Genomic DNA, 13,970 nt, shown 5'->3' with positions numbered 1-13,970 from the left:
CCGACTTCACCGAGCATCATGTCCTCCAGGTGCATGCACGGTGTGGCAGGTGTCAGGCTGTCCTTCTTTTTCATGGCCGAGTAATACTCCACCATGCAGATGAAGCACATTGAGTCTTTCCCTTCATGGGCACTTGGGCTGCGTCCACCTTCCGGCTGTTGTAAATAGTACTGCTGTGCACATGGGCGTCCCAGGATCTGTTTCAGGCCCTGCTTTCAGTTATTTGGGGTATATACCTAGGAGTGGAATCATATGGGAATTCTATGTTTAGCTTTTGGAGGAGCGGCCAAACTGCTTTTTATGGAGGCGCTGCACCGTTTCGCATTCCCACCAGCAATGTACTAGGGTTCCAATTTCTCTACCAACATTTGTTACTTCTGTGATCTTTCTTTCTTTCTTTCTTTTTTTTTTTTTGATAGTAGCCATCCTAATAGGTGTGAGGTGGTATGTCGTGATTCTGATTTGTGTTTCATAGTGATATGTGATACTGTGATATCGCACGGTATCCGTGATACAGTGATTTTCACATGCTCATTGGCCATTTGAGTGTCTTCTTTGGAGAAATGTCCATTCAAATCCTTTGCCCGTTTTTTAGATCAGGTGTTTGGTTTTTTTTTTATTGTTGAGTTGTAGGTGCTCTTTACATGTTCTAGATATGAATCCCTTAGACATATGACTTCTGAATATTTTGTCCCACTCTGTGGGCTGTCTCTTTGCTCTCTCAGCCATGCCCTTTGATGCACAAAAGTTTGTCATGTTGATGAAATCCAATTTATGTATATTTTTCTTTTCTTGCCTGGGCTTTTGGTGTCATAGCCAAGAAATCATCATCTTGACTAAATCCTACTCGTCCCTGCCCCTCCCCCTGCCCGTGGGCACCCGGGACCCCTTTGCAGGCCACACACAGGTGGTCTGCGTGGCTCCGTGTCCCCCCCCCCCCCCAGAGCCCACGCCACGTCCTTCTTCACAGAAGCCTCTTCTGGCTTGAACATTCTTGGCTCTGGGCTTTGCTCTTCAGAATTTTGGTTCTCTAAGAATCACAGAATGTTAGCACAGATGTAGAAAGAAGAAAAAAAAAACACCAGAAACGCTCTTTGAAATAAGAGCTGACTGCTTTCACATTCTAGGGGAATAGCAGAACTCAGACCAGCGTGACTCCTGTTAGGAAAATACCCCCAAGGCTTTCGGCTTTCGGTGATGTGAAAAGCTACGCCCTGCTCTGTGCTCTCCCTTTCCCCTCCCTCCAGGGGTCCAGGCAGGAGAGAAGGGGCGAGGGGAAGAGAGTGGGAGCCTGTGGTTTCCTCAGGCATCCTGGGAGAAGAAGTGAGAGCCTGTGGAGCAGAGGGCGGGGAGAGGAAAGATGCGACATCACAGGCCGGGGGGCGGGGGGGGTGCCCACCTGCCAAGAAATGCCCTGTGTTGTCTGGGCTGCATGGCTCGCCGCCCCCGCATGACGACTCGCAGTGAATGTCCGTTGCCCAGAGCTACCCGCCTGAAGGGTGCTTTGCACTGATGAAGGAGTCGGGCGGTGTCCAGCGTGGGCCACCCGGGAGCACGTGGCAGAAGCAGGAAAGGTGAAGGGGGGTAACCAGGAGAGACGTGGGAACCCTCACGGGATGCGGGGCTCCAGCATTTACGGATGGGGCTGTGCACCGCTGAACACTGTTCCCCCAAACTCATGTTCACCCACAACCTGTGCGTCTGACCTTATTTGGAAATGGAGTCTTTGTAGATATGATCCAGTTAAGTAGAGTGGTTCTGATCCAATGACCCGTGTCCTCACCAGAAAGACACAGAGACACGGCGGAAGGCCCAGTGAAGACAGAGGTGGAGGCCAAGGGACTGCTGGTGGCTCCGGCAGCTGATGGGGAGACGCAGACCAGATTCTGCCTCAGAGCCTCTAAGGGGACCCAGCCCTGCCGACACTTTGGCATCAGACTTCTGGCCTCCAGAGCCGTTCAAGAATACATTCGCAGTGTGTGAAGTCCCTCGGTGTGGGGTATCTTATGACAGGAGCTCCAGGAAAGAACAGAGGGGCTGACGTCTTTCATTTTAAAAGCACAGCGAGGGGATGGCTAGTCGGTTGAGCATCTGACTCTTGATTTCGGCTCAGGGTCATGAGATTGAGCCCCGCGTCAGGCTCCACGCTCAGTGAGGAGCCTGTTAGAGATTCTCTCTCCCTCTCCCTCTGCTCCCGCTCGTGCTCTCTCTCTCAAATGAATAATTCTTTTTTTTAAGATTTTATTTATTTATTTGAGAGAGAGAGAATGAGAGAGAGAGAGCACGAGAGGGGGGAGGGTCAGAGGGAGAAACAGACTCCCTGCTGAGCAGGGAGCCCCATGTGGGACTCAATCCTGGGACTCCAGGATCATGACTTGAGCCGAAGGCAGTTGCTTAACCAACTGAGCCACCCAGGCGCCCTCAAATGAATTAATAATTCTTTAAAAGCAAAGCAAAGAGAGGCCCCTAAGCCTGGAGGCCTGGGAACACCGGATGGCGGACCCTGGCTGGCCATGGGGTCCCTGCCTCCAATCAGGGGGCCTACCACACGAAGGAGTCAGACCCCCTTCAGGCAGAGCAAAGGGCAGGCTCTGAGCACCAGCTTCTCTGCTCCTTAGGGCTCAGGGGTCACCAGGCTCTGGCCATTGGCATCTGGCGGTGGAATTAGAGGCTGAAGAAACTGGCCACAGCACCTGTGTCCTTCACCTGCCCCCCAGCTCCAGCCCTGGTCTCCAAGTGCTACAGCGGAGGAAGGGGTTGAGAGTGGGCTCTCGGACACCAATAAATGCCCGAGTGGTTTGGGAGGATAGGAGCTCCACCCACGAACCGTCCCTGCCCCCCACCACTGTGGTGCACCGGTGTGGGACTCAGCCTCCTGGCTGTGGGATTTGGTGGTGGCACAGGGGAGAGGCGCAGGACACAAGCAGGGGCCAGAAGGTGGCGGCGAGAGGTTTGCCGGGTGACCAGGATCCAAGGACAGAGCATGAGGCCCAGCAGGGAAGGCAGCCTGGACTGGGCCATGTGCGCCCTGGGCAGCGGGACCGGGCAGAGGGACTGGCCACGTTGAAGGGCCTGACGGGCAGCCTGTGCAGCCACGGAGGGGACTGGCATGGCAGGAACCACAGAGGGGACTGGCGTGGCAGGAGCAGCTCGTGCAGGGAAAGAGAAGCAGCAGGTGGGGGGGGTTGCGGTGCACGGGGCAGCCGGAGGTCAGGTCACACAGGGTCGTGGGAGGGGACAAGCAGCAGGCCTTGGTGTGCTGCTGGCTGGCCCCCGACAATTTCAGGCCTAAACAATGTCACCGAACACTAACATTGATCAGGGCCTCTCTGTGACAGAGATGGATCAAGACCAAGGCAAGGGCGCCCTGCGGTCACATCAGAGCGCAGACAGAGCGCACACGCTGTCCAGGCTCAGGAACGGCCACGTTGGGTCTTGTAAGTCCTTGCTGTCCCCTCGTGGGTTCCCCAGCACTGGGTTTTGTAAGTCCTTGCCGACACCCTCCTGAGGACACGCCCTCGGCTCCCTGCACTGTGCAGACTCGCTGGCTTCATCCCACCGCAGGTGGCTTCCTGGGGGCCTGGGGATGGAAGGTAGCTGACGCTTCATCCACCATGGAAAGCACTGTGGGTTTTACTTTGAATGATACGGGAAGCCACCAGATGGTTTTAAGCAAGGAGAAGTAGGTAGTGATTTTTGAAAGAAACATTCTGGGAGACGAGTCAGGACGCTCTGTCTGGGAGTGCAAGTGACGGCGTCTGGAGCAGGGTTCTCTGGCGCTACTTGGTGGGGGCGGGGTGCTCTCTGCCCCGCAGGGCCGGGAGGGAGGGCGGGCCAGGACATGCAGGTGGCCTCTATGTCCCAGAGGAGACTCCAAGGGGCTTCTGAGATAAGCCACCGTCCGTGTGCAGGCTGTTTGCACCATTCCACACAGCCAGGAAACAGAGCATCCCACCGGAGGAGCACCGAGGTGCCTGCCCCTGCTGCCACCTTAGTGCCCTCTGGGCAGAGAGGCCATCACACTCAAGACACCCTTTAAGACAGACTTCGTCAAGAAAACAAAACCAACCCAAACCTGCAGGCACCAAGGGTCCAGGACACCTGTGGTCCATACCCTATTCTGCATAGGTGTCCAATGTGGCAGCGTTCTGACACGTGTCCAGATGAATGGCGAGGTCATTCCCATGACCCTGCAGAACAGGATCAGGGGCACGGCTCACGCTCAGCCAGGAGGGCCGAGGGGCCAGACTTGTGGATCACTGACCACCCCGATCTGGGCTCAGAAGGGGGCCCCCTCCCCTGCTCTACGCATATAAATGTTGCTTCCAACTTGTGCCCAGGAGGGTGGGCTAGCTAGGGGCTTCTTCTGGTGGCCAGACCACAACATGTCCCCTTGTCCTGTTAGGGTGAAACCATGTGGTGTGTGTATATGGGTGTGTGTGGGGGGTGTTCTCCTTTGGTTATCGGTCCTATAGTGTGGTCCCTAAGGAGGGCAGAGGTAGCGCGTTGGGACTCGGCCCCTGGCTGCCTCCCTGTCTGATCTGGCCACTTTCCCTGTTTCTCCCAGGACCCTCCCGTGCCTGTAGGGTGGAGCCTCCCTCACCAGGACCTGTAGGTTCCTCAAGCCTCATCCTGACCCTGTCCCCCACCCCTGCACCCCTGGCCCACAGGAGAAGGTCAAAAGAACTTGGGGCCATAGGAAGGAGCATGGAGGACTCACTGCACCCCCCAGGACCCCCCTCTGCAGGACGAAGGTGGAGCTCTGGAAACCAGAGGCCACACCGGCACCAGCCACATCCGGGCACATTTGTCCTGAGTCGGGGCACTGCTGTGTGCGAGCGCTGGGGAGGTGAAAACTCCCATCGCATCAGGAGCCTCCATTCCTATTCATACACAAGGGTCCGTGGGGTGCTGGAGCATGTCCCTAGATCTTACCGGAAAACCATGTACATGCAAGAGCAATGCACGGAGGAAAAACAAGCCTGGAAGAAAACACTCCCAAGTGTTCACAGTGGTTCTGTCTTGCGGTGGGATCAAGGGTTTTTATACTTTCGTATGTTTTCCAAATTTTTTATACCGAACACGTGTTAGTTATGTAATTTCAATTTTATTTATTTCTTTTTAAACCAAATTCTCCAGCCAACTGTGCTCTTCCCCAGTGCAGTAACTTTCCTTTGAGTCAGATTTCTGGGTGAACTCAAGGAACGACTCCCTCTCAGGCCGCACATTTCCGTTTTCCTTCCATCCTCCTTAGACCCTCGGGGCAGGGGGCAGGGGGCAGGCCCTGCGGAGGTCCGCCGCGGGGCTGAGACAGCCGTCCGCACTCAGGCGTCCTCCCTCCGGGGTGGGCTCTGCGGGGCGCGCGCTGCCCTGCAGGCCGGCCCCCGCCCACTGACCCTGGCTGCCCAGCGTCCAGTCCCTCCTTCCTCTCCGTCCAGCCGCTGCAGCCCTGAGCTCGCGGCGGGAGGGGGCGGAGGCGACCCTGCAGAGGCCTCCGGCCGGGGCGGGGCGGGGCGTGGGGAGCCGGCGCAGAGGACCGGGAGAGGCGGGGTACTCCCCCTCCCCCCTCCCCCCGGTCCGATCCCGGGCAGGGCGGCCGCGGCTGCTCGGCTTCCACGGCCGGGACGGGGCGGAGGTGGGGGGGCGGGGGAAGTGCTCGGAAAAAGTTAACGGAGTGGACGGCTTTCTGCTGCCTCCCGCCTCCACCCGTCCCCGGACCTCCCAGCGAGGGCGCTGCTGGTCACCGGGCGCGGCGCGGGGACCAGGGGGGCACCGGGGCCTGGAGGCCGGGCTCCGGGGGTCAGGACCCGGGCCGGGACCAAGATTCAGGGGGTTGCCACGGCGACGCGCTCATGCGCGCGGTGATTGGCGAAGTGCGGAGGGGCGGGGCCCGGGAGACGCTCTCGCGAGAGCTCGGCCTTCCGGCGGGCAGGAGCGGGCGGAGGCCGGCGGGGCGGGGCTTCCGGCCCGGGAGCGGTCTTGGCCACCGCCCCCAACCCCCGCCTCCGGGCAGGTAGCGGGTGATGTCCCAGTGCCTTCGGTGGCTGCGGACCTGAGCTCTTCTCCAGCCCGCCGTGCTGTCCCCCTGCCCCGTGCTCCTCCTCACCTAGCCTCCCGCCCTGGCCCCTGAGCGGGGTCTCCCTCCTGAAGCCTCAGTCGGCTCTCCACACCGCAGCCAGTGACCTTGTGGTGTGCCCTCCCCGCGGTTCCCGGGTCCCCTCGGAGGGAATGGCGAGGCCTTCCCCGGCACCACTCTCTCCCCGCCCCACTGCACTCCAGTCACGCCGGCCTGCTGCTTCTGCCCGCCTCCCTCCTCCCTGCCCCAGGGCCTTTGCACTTGCCGGATCCCTCGGCCTAGAACGCTCCTGCAGATACCTGCCCGGCTCTCACCTCCTTGGGGCATTGCTCAGCATCACCTCCCGAGCGAAGGGACCACCTGTTTAACATTACACCCCTCTGTCCCCATGTCCCCATGCCCCCTGCCCTGTGTTTTCTGCACAGGGCTCATCACCGTCCAACATGGTATTTGCTGTCTGAAAGCTCCAGGAAGGTGGAGGGTGTGTCTCGTTCAGGCCACAGCAGGTGCACAGTAAATACTGTATACTGAGCAGGTGAATGAAGGCTCTTTCCTCCTCTTCCTCTTCTTCCTCCCCACCCTGGGGTGATTCTCTGGCAGGGGAGCCAGCAGGAACGAGTGACTGCCCACGTACCAAGTGCCTTACTTTCAGTATCTCACTCCGAAAAAGCTCATTCGTGTGGGAGGACTGAGGCGCTCAGGGAATCCTACCCTTCACACACTGTCACCCTCTGCTCAGGATCCTCTGGGCTCCAGATGTGCCGAATTGGAAGAAGGCCTGGTGCCGCCCTCAAGGCTCTCGGACCGACGGGAAAGTGATGGCTGCCGTGCTGGGCGCGTGCGAGGCGGGTGCGAGGCGCAGTGGGAGGATAGTGGGGTCAGCTTCCAGAATGGGGTCCTCGGAAGTCCTCCCAGGGGTCCCCAGAGGCCACGTCTGCTATGAAATGTGCACCACGAACAACCATTGTCGATCGCGTACTCTGTGCTCCATGTGGTTCTAGCTGTCAGCCCGCACGCGGGTATGGTTATCCTTTTAGGAACGAGGGAACGGGCTCAGAAGGGGCAGCCCCTTGACCGAGATCACAACACTGGTATGTGGAGGATCCAGGTCCTCAGTCCCGCTCTTTGTGGCTGAGAAGCCCGTGCTCTTCCCAGGGCGCGCTGCCGCTTCTCAGGCAGGAAGCCAGACAAGCATCCGGGGCTGACCGGAATGGCTCGCAATGGCTTCCCTCTGGGCGTGGGCACTGGGAGAGGAGCTCTTTGCAGGCCCTGTGGCTTGGACAAGCCGGGGCAGCCATCTGCTGCCAACCTCATGGGGAGCAGGGCACAGGCCACCCTAGCAGCCTCTGGCTTTGTGGTTCAAAGGCATTTCCTTCAGGAGATGGAGCTGCCTGGCTCCCCTCCTCCCCCCCGGACTCCCTCTCAGCTCCAAAGTCAAGGGTTTCAGGGCTGTGTCAGCAAGGGGCCGTGCTCCTCTGTCCTTCTGGCATGGGGCATGGTGGCCTGGAATGGACATCTGGTGGGCCTCAACCCCCACAGCCAGGGCATCTGTGGCCCCATGGAACTCAGTGACAAGGAGAGCCGGAACCAGGGAAGGCCACGCTTCCCTGTGCGCCCACCAAGTGGCAGAACGTCCCCAGCAAGGCCTGCCTGGCACTGCCCTGGCCACTGAGGCTTCCTGAGGGCGACGCCCCGAGGGCCCTGCCATGCCAGGGCTCCCCCTGCCAGGTGGGAGGGGTATCGGTCATCACTGGTGGGGCCAGGCCAGTGGGATCTTGAGCTTCGGGATGGTAGGGGGCGGAGGGCAGCCCCTGCCCTTTGCCCACAATGTGCCCTCCTGGCTGGCAGGGGCCACCAGCTTCCTCTTTGGAAGTTGGATCTACAGACTGTGGCAGAGGGAGAAGCCGGAGAGACTGCTTCATTTTGCAGGTGGGAAACCTGAGGCTGTGTGAGGGGCATGGAGTTGCTCTGTGGGCTTCTCTGGTCCTCAGCACAGGGCTGCCATGGGCATCATCTGCTCCATCTCCCGAAGGAGGGACTGGGGATTGGGGAAGGGAAGCGCCACGTTCAAGTTCTCCTGCTTCAGCCGGTTCTCTGGCTCCCACTGGCTCAGATCCGAGTTGGAGACGGAGCAGCACCCACACTCACTTGTTTCTCCGAGGGTGGAAAACAAGCCCGAAGCAAGGCTGAGGATAGGGGATGCCCAGGATCAGAGATGAGCCTCCTGCCAGAAGCAAGAAGTTGGAGGCCCCAGCCGGGCCGGGGAAGTTCGGGACGAAGGCAGCAAGAACAGAGGCAGCCACTCCATCCTCCCCAGGCTGGTTGCTGGGAGTGGCACATCTTCACCGGCGGCCTCTACCTTGGGTTCAGACAAAGCCTCTGCCCTGCCAGAGCTTCCTCCCTCCTTCCATGTGGACCCTGAAACCTGTGCAAGAGGCCGGGCCCGAACACCACTCCAGACGCAGAGGGGAGCCAACCCCCCTGCACCAGCCTCGTCCACAGTCATAGGCCTTCGAGGGCTGGGCAGGGTCTAGCCGGGGGCAGGCAGAGCAGCTTGGACTGGGTCACTGTGGCACAGGACAGACAGCCAAGGGGCAGAAGAGAGGTGCGGTCCCCTCCCACTGGGGCTCGAGGAGGCATCATGGAGGAAGGGTGTGGTCCCCAATGGGGGAGAAGGCATGGGGGGTTGCCGAGGGCTGGATCATCCTGAGCCAGCTGCCCTCAAGGGAGGGTCTCTCTGGAAGCCAGGGTGCACATCAGGGGTGGCGGGAAAGGTTGCATTTGGGGGCCAGATCCGGTGGGCCCTGGGAGCCCGGCTGAGCCGTGGGAATTTGTGAGCCCCGGGGAAGTGCTCGTGGGCTTGGAGCCCAAGGCTGCCGGGAGCACAGCCCAGCTTGGGGAAGCAGCTTTTCAGCAAGTGCCTCGGAGCTTTCTTGGAAGCAGGCTGAGTATAAATTATAAATAAACAAACGAGAAGTCTGCTGGAGGGCGTGGGCCGGCGGGAAGAGGGGAGAGACCGGAGGCAGGGACCTCACTAGGAGCTAATACCCCCGAACTTGAACCACTGCCCCTCTCCTGCTGCGCCGCCCAGCCTTGGAGGCTCGGGGTCTCCTGCGGAGGGTGCCACCTGGGGTCTCAGCTTCTGGGAGCTGACTTTTGCCAGCCTGCAGGGCAGGCCAGGTGCAGACCCCTAAGCGGGAGTGGGGAGGCCCACCAGGCTCCCGCAACGCAAAGAGGTGCAGGCCCAAGTCTCCCTCGGACAAAAACAGGCCCGGTGGACACTCATCCGTGTGGGAGGTGTCTTACCAAATGTTTGAAAGGGAAAAAAATCCCATTTTCTTAGCTTTTTTTTTTTTTCCCTTTCTATTTTTTGATTATTTTTCTAGATGACTTCATTTCTAAGAAGGGTGTAGGGGAGAGAAGGAGGACAGAGGGAGGGAGGACATGGGCCCCCAGGAGAGCCGAGAGGGACAGGAGCAGGGGTGGAGGGAGCAGAGCAGCGTGCCTGGGGCCCAGGGAGGAGCCGAGGCCTCTTTACCGGGGAAAGTGGGCATCCTGTCCTGACCGGGGTGTTTTCTCCTGCTGACCCCTCACGGGCCTCCTGTCAGCTGTGTGCCCACAAGGCCCCGGAGGCCAGCTCATCCAGCAGGGATTGGCGGGGCCTCTAGGAGCTCCTCGCCGGCTCACGGCCTCTGCCCACGGTCAGAGCGGAGAGAGGTCCCGGTGAGGCCTCCTCACCCCACACACCGCTTAGGACCAACAGAGCCCACTGGCTGGCCTCCCCAGAGAGGAAGAGTTACTGTAGGACATCAGAGGCTCCGAGAATCTTCTGGAGAGCCGTGGAGTTTCTCAGTGCCACACACTCCGGAGCAACCCACCAACCCACGGCCCACACGTGACACGGCACGTCTGCCCCCCAGGCCACCATTCGGGGAAGTGACTGGGGCCCTTGCCTTGGCCGCCCCCTTCTGCGTCTGTCTGCTCGGGTGAGTGTGGCGGCAGGAGTCCCGGCCACCGGCCTCCACTGGGGCTGCCTGGGAGTCAGGGGCACAGGCGCTGGCTTCTGCCTCCAGAGACGGGACTGTGTGAGGCAGAGAAGCCCCACAAGGCGGGGGCTGCCCCACAACCCCGAGCTTCCCAGCGGCTGCTGAGCCCCGAGGGCGGACCTGTTCCAGGCCTCTCTCCCAGCCTCTGGAGGTTGCCGGCGGCCGTGGGCTTGTTGGCCGGCGGGCACACCACCCCAGCCTCTGCCTCCAACTTCTCAAGGCCGTTTCTGAGCCTCCGCCTCAGCCTCCCTCTGCCTGTCTCTTCTGACACCTGACATTGGGTTTAGGGCCCACCCTCATCCAGGATGAGCTCATCTCAAGATCCTTAACTTGGTTACATCTGCAAGGAGTCTTACTCTGAGTCACATTTTGAGGTTCCAGGTGGGCACATCTTTTGGGGACCACCACTTAATCCACCCCAAGAGGCATGAGACATGGGCACAGAGCAGGCAGGGGCTGGGAGGGAGGGGAGAATGAGGAAAGGCAGGGGTGACAGGTAGGAAGGAGAATTTGGGCGGGAGAAACCAGCTGTCCCCAGCCCGGCGTCCATGGGTGTGGGACCCTCTGACCTCCACTTAGTTATTTAAACCCCAAGGCAGCTTGTGTCTGTCCAGATGGGTTTTTCCACCAAGGCCAGGGGTGTCCCAGCTCCAGGCAGCATGAGCACCCCATTCCCTTGAGGGCCCCTGGGCCCTCCTGCACTTAGGAACCCCGGGGTCTGGGTCCAGGAGGTGGGAGATGCCTCACACTTCCTGCCCAGGCCAGGCTCTCTCAGGGGTCCCCCAGTGCCCTCACCAGACTCCCCATCGCCTGGAGCTCTCCCCACCCCGCCCCGCCCCGTCTCCTCCCCAGATCCTCCCTGTTGGAGTTGGAGCCATTTCTCCTGACGGGGCGCATTCCCATCCATGGCAGCCAGTGCTCTCAGAGGTGGAGAACCCTCAAGATGCACAGTCTGAACCGGAGTATAAAAGCGTCTGCATACACTTTCATCTATGGTCTTGTCAGATCAGGCAGTACCGCCTGCCAAGGAGATACTAACCCCATCTTACAGAGGAGGAGACAACCCCGAGAGGCATGATGACTTGCCTAGGTTCCCACTTGAACTTTGAGACCTGAAGCCCAAATGCCCCACTCCAGCCTGTAACACCTTCCCACACGCTCCACCACACCAGGCTCAATCCACATCAGGGCTTGAATCCTCCTCGGAACAGGGAACTCACCACCTAACAAAATGGCAAATTCCACCGACAATCCCAAATGTCAGGGCAGCGTCCTTCATTGAGGGAAAGCCCGTCCATGTCTGAGTAATGTGATGCCGGACAAATTCTCCATTTCTTCCCTTTCTTGAAAAGTGGGGCTCTGCCCCCTCCCCACCCATCACCCTCCCTAGGAGGGTTTCTGGCTGATTGAGGCCCAATCTACCACCACAGGGACACAAGGTCGTTGGGTCGTGAGATAGCTGCAGAGGGGGACTTTGGACAGTTGTCCCCCAGCACCATGCCCGGGTCAGGGGGAACTAAGGTCAGGAGGTGACAGGATCTCTCTGCCCAGGACCAGAGTGAGGCCCAGTCATTTGGTCACCTTGGCCGCCAAGCTGGGGCCACCACGGGCAGTCACACTGCCACAGCAGAGCAGCAAGGCCACACTTTGGGGAAAAAAAAGAAGAAAAAAAAAAAAGGCACCACCAACAAGCGGAGAGGCTGAGTAACAGCTGAGCTGAGTCACGCAGGGCCGGGCGGGCGGGCGGAGGCGGCTGCAGGGGTGGGTGGGGGGCGCCCAGGGATGGGAGGGAGGCGAGAGGGGCACGGGGCCCACCTGGCACCCTCCCCTGGGCTTCTGGAGCTGTGGAGGGGTGCGGCACCCCGGGCAGCCCTCTAGCGGGGTTGTGGGGCCTGGATCCCCGGGGGTGGAGTGGAGCCTCAGCCTCCGTCCGTCGGGGCTCAGCCCCTAGTGGGCCCTGGGCCTCCGCGGCCACCTCGTCGTGCTCTGAGCTCAGCCTCCCTCTCCGCCCAGTGGGGTGATGGCTGCCTCCCCTGCTGCGTCCAGGGGATGAGCGGCCCGGGGCTGAGCACATGACAGGCACAGAGCCAGGCCCCCAGCGTCTGTTCGCCGTCCTTAGGAATAAGGAGCCCTTGAGCTTCCCAGAGCAGGACTGTGGCGCTTGCCCAGTGGGCCTCCCCCGACCCCAGGCCCTCCCAGTGCTCCCCGAGTGCACTCCCAAGGTTGTCCACGGCCTTGGGCTGTGTCCTTGCCAACTTTCCCACAGGGTGCCTCAGGGTGCCGCTGAGGGTCGAGGTCCAGTGGGCCTGGGGCCACCAGTCCAGGGCGGTTCTCCGACCGTAGCCAGCATCCTGCCCAGCAGCCCGGCCGCCGTGACCCGGCAGGAGCCTCACTGCACGACTCCTGCTGCGGCCAGGCGGGGCTGCCAAAGCCGGCATCGGGCTCTGCTCTGCACAATGCCCAGCACACAGTGCTACCCCCACCTCTCCGGCAGCCCCAGCCTCGGAGCACACAGCAGAGGTGCTGCCCATGTGCCCTGCGTGGGGCTGGCAGATGGCGCTGGTGTCCCCGCCACCCTCACGCCCCAGCAGGAGGGCCCTGCAGACGGCAGGCATCTGCCTGCTGAGGGCAGCCCTATCCTGCTGAAGCTCAGGGTTTGGGAGCTGCAAGGCACCCCGAAGATGATCACCGAAGCCCTGGGAGGGGACAGACTTGCCTGGGGCCACCCAGCCAGTGGTGACAGGTGTCCCTGCCCTGCCCAGTGCCTCCAGCGCCCCGCCACGCGCCTCACCCCACACCGAGAGCCCCTGTGATCCCAGCCCCCTCTCCCTCCCAAGCACTCCCCACTCCCCCCACCGGCCTGCCTCTCCCGCCCCCACGCTCCGGCGGGAAGGGGTTCCTATGGCACCCCTTCCCCCGCACACACTTAGCTCACTGGCAGCCCATCTGCCCCGAGACAGTCAGCAGCAGATGCCTCCATGCACAGCGGTGCCTGAAGCGAGCAGCCCAGCGCCTGCCGGACATGAGCACTGCCAGCCAGGCCTGGGGGCTCACACCACACTTGGCGGAGGCAGGGGACCATCCCACCCAGAGGGCCCACAGGGCTGGGGACCGGGGTGTGGGCTGGAATGGGAGCTGCCCTCGCAGCCCCCCACCCCCCTGCACCAGGGCTCCAGCCGCCTGGGAGGGAGTTGGCGGGTGAGCCGTTCCTAGCAGACTGCACACTTGCAGCTCTCGGACTCCCTGGGGAAAGCCCCACGTGTGGGGTGCTGCTCCCAAGCCCCCAGCCACTCCCCTCCCCAAGAAGGAGGCTGGTGGGCCCCCTGGGCAGACCCCACACGAAGCCCGGGCCCTGGGCTGGGGCTTGTGGAGCAGGCTCTTTGCTCTCCGCTGGCCTCGGGCCCGGGCCTGCTGGGTCCCAGGGCCAATTCCAGCCTCCCTCAGCTCCCTCTATCTCTAGGGACTTCCCTTACTACCAGTGGGGACAGGTGGCCGAGCAGGGTCAGGGGTCCCTGGGGCTGGGCCTCCTGGGAAGTGGTGGCCATAGTCCCTGGACCCATCAACCGTTTCCAGGATGCACGTGGCCAGTTGGCAAACAGCCTGGTTTCCATGGCAGCAGCCTCAGCCCTGGGTCTGGGAGGAGGGGCCAGCTGAGGACCCCCAGAGCTCAGCCTTTGGCTCCTGCCCTGCCCTCCCCAGCCCCAGGAGCAGAGCTTTGTAGCCTGTGGGTGCCCAGCCAAGCCCTGGGGTGCCAGCCCCGCGTGGAAGGGATTGCTGGAGGGCTGCTGTGCCCCCACCCACTGATATGGGGCGGTGCACACTTTCTTCCATCCCCAAGAGAGACTGAA

The sequence above is a fragment of the Halichoerus grypus genome, chromosome 2 (assembly GCF_964656455.1).
Source record: "Halichoerus grypus chromosome 2, mHalGry1.hap1.1, whole genome shotgun sequence".
NCBI classification, from domain to species: Eukaryota; Metazoa; Chordata; class Mammalia; order Carnivora; family Phocidae; genus Halichoerus; species Halichoerus grypus.
Note: the sequence above shows the minus strand (reverse complement) of the source record.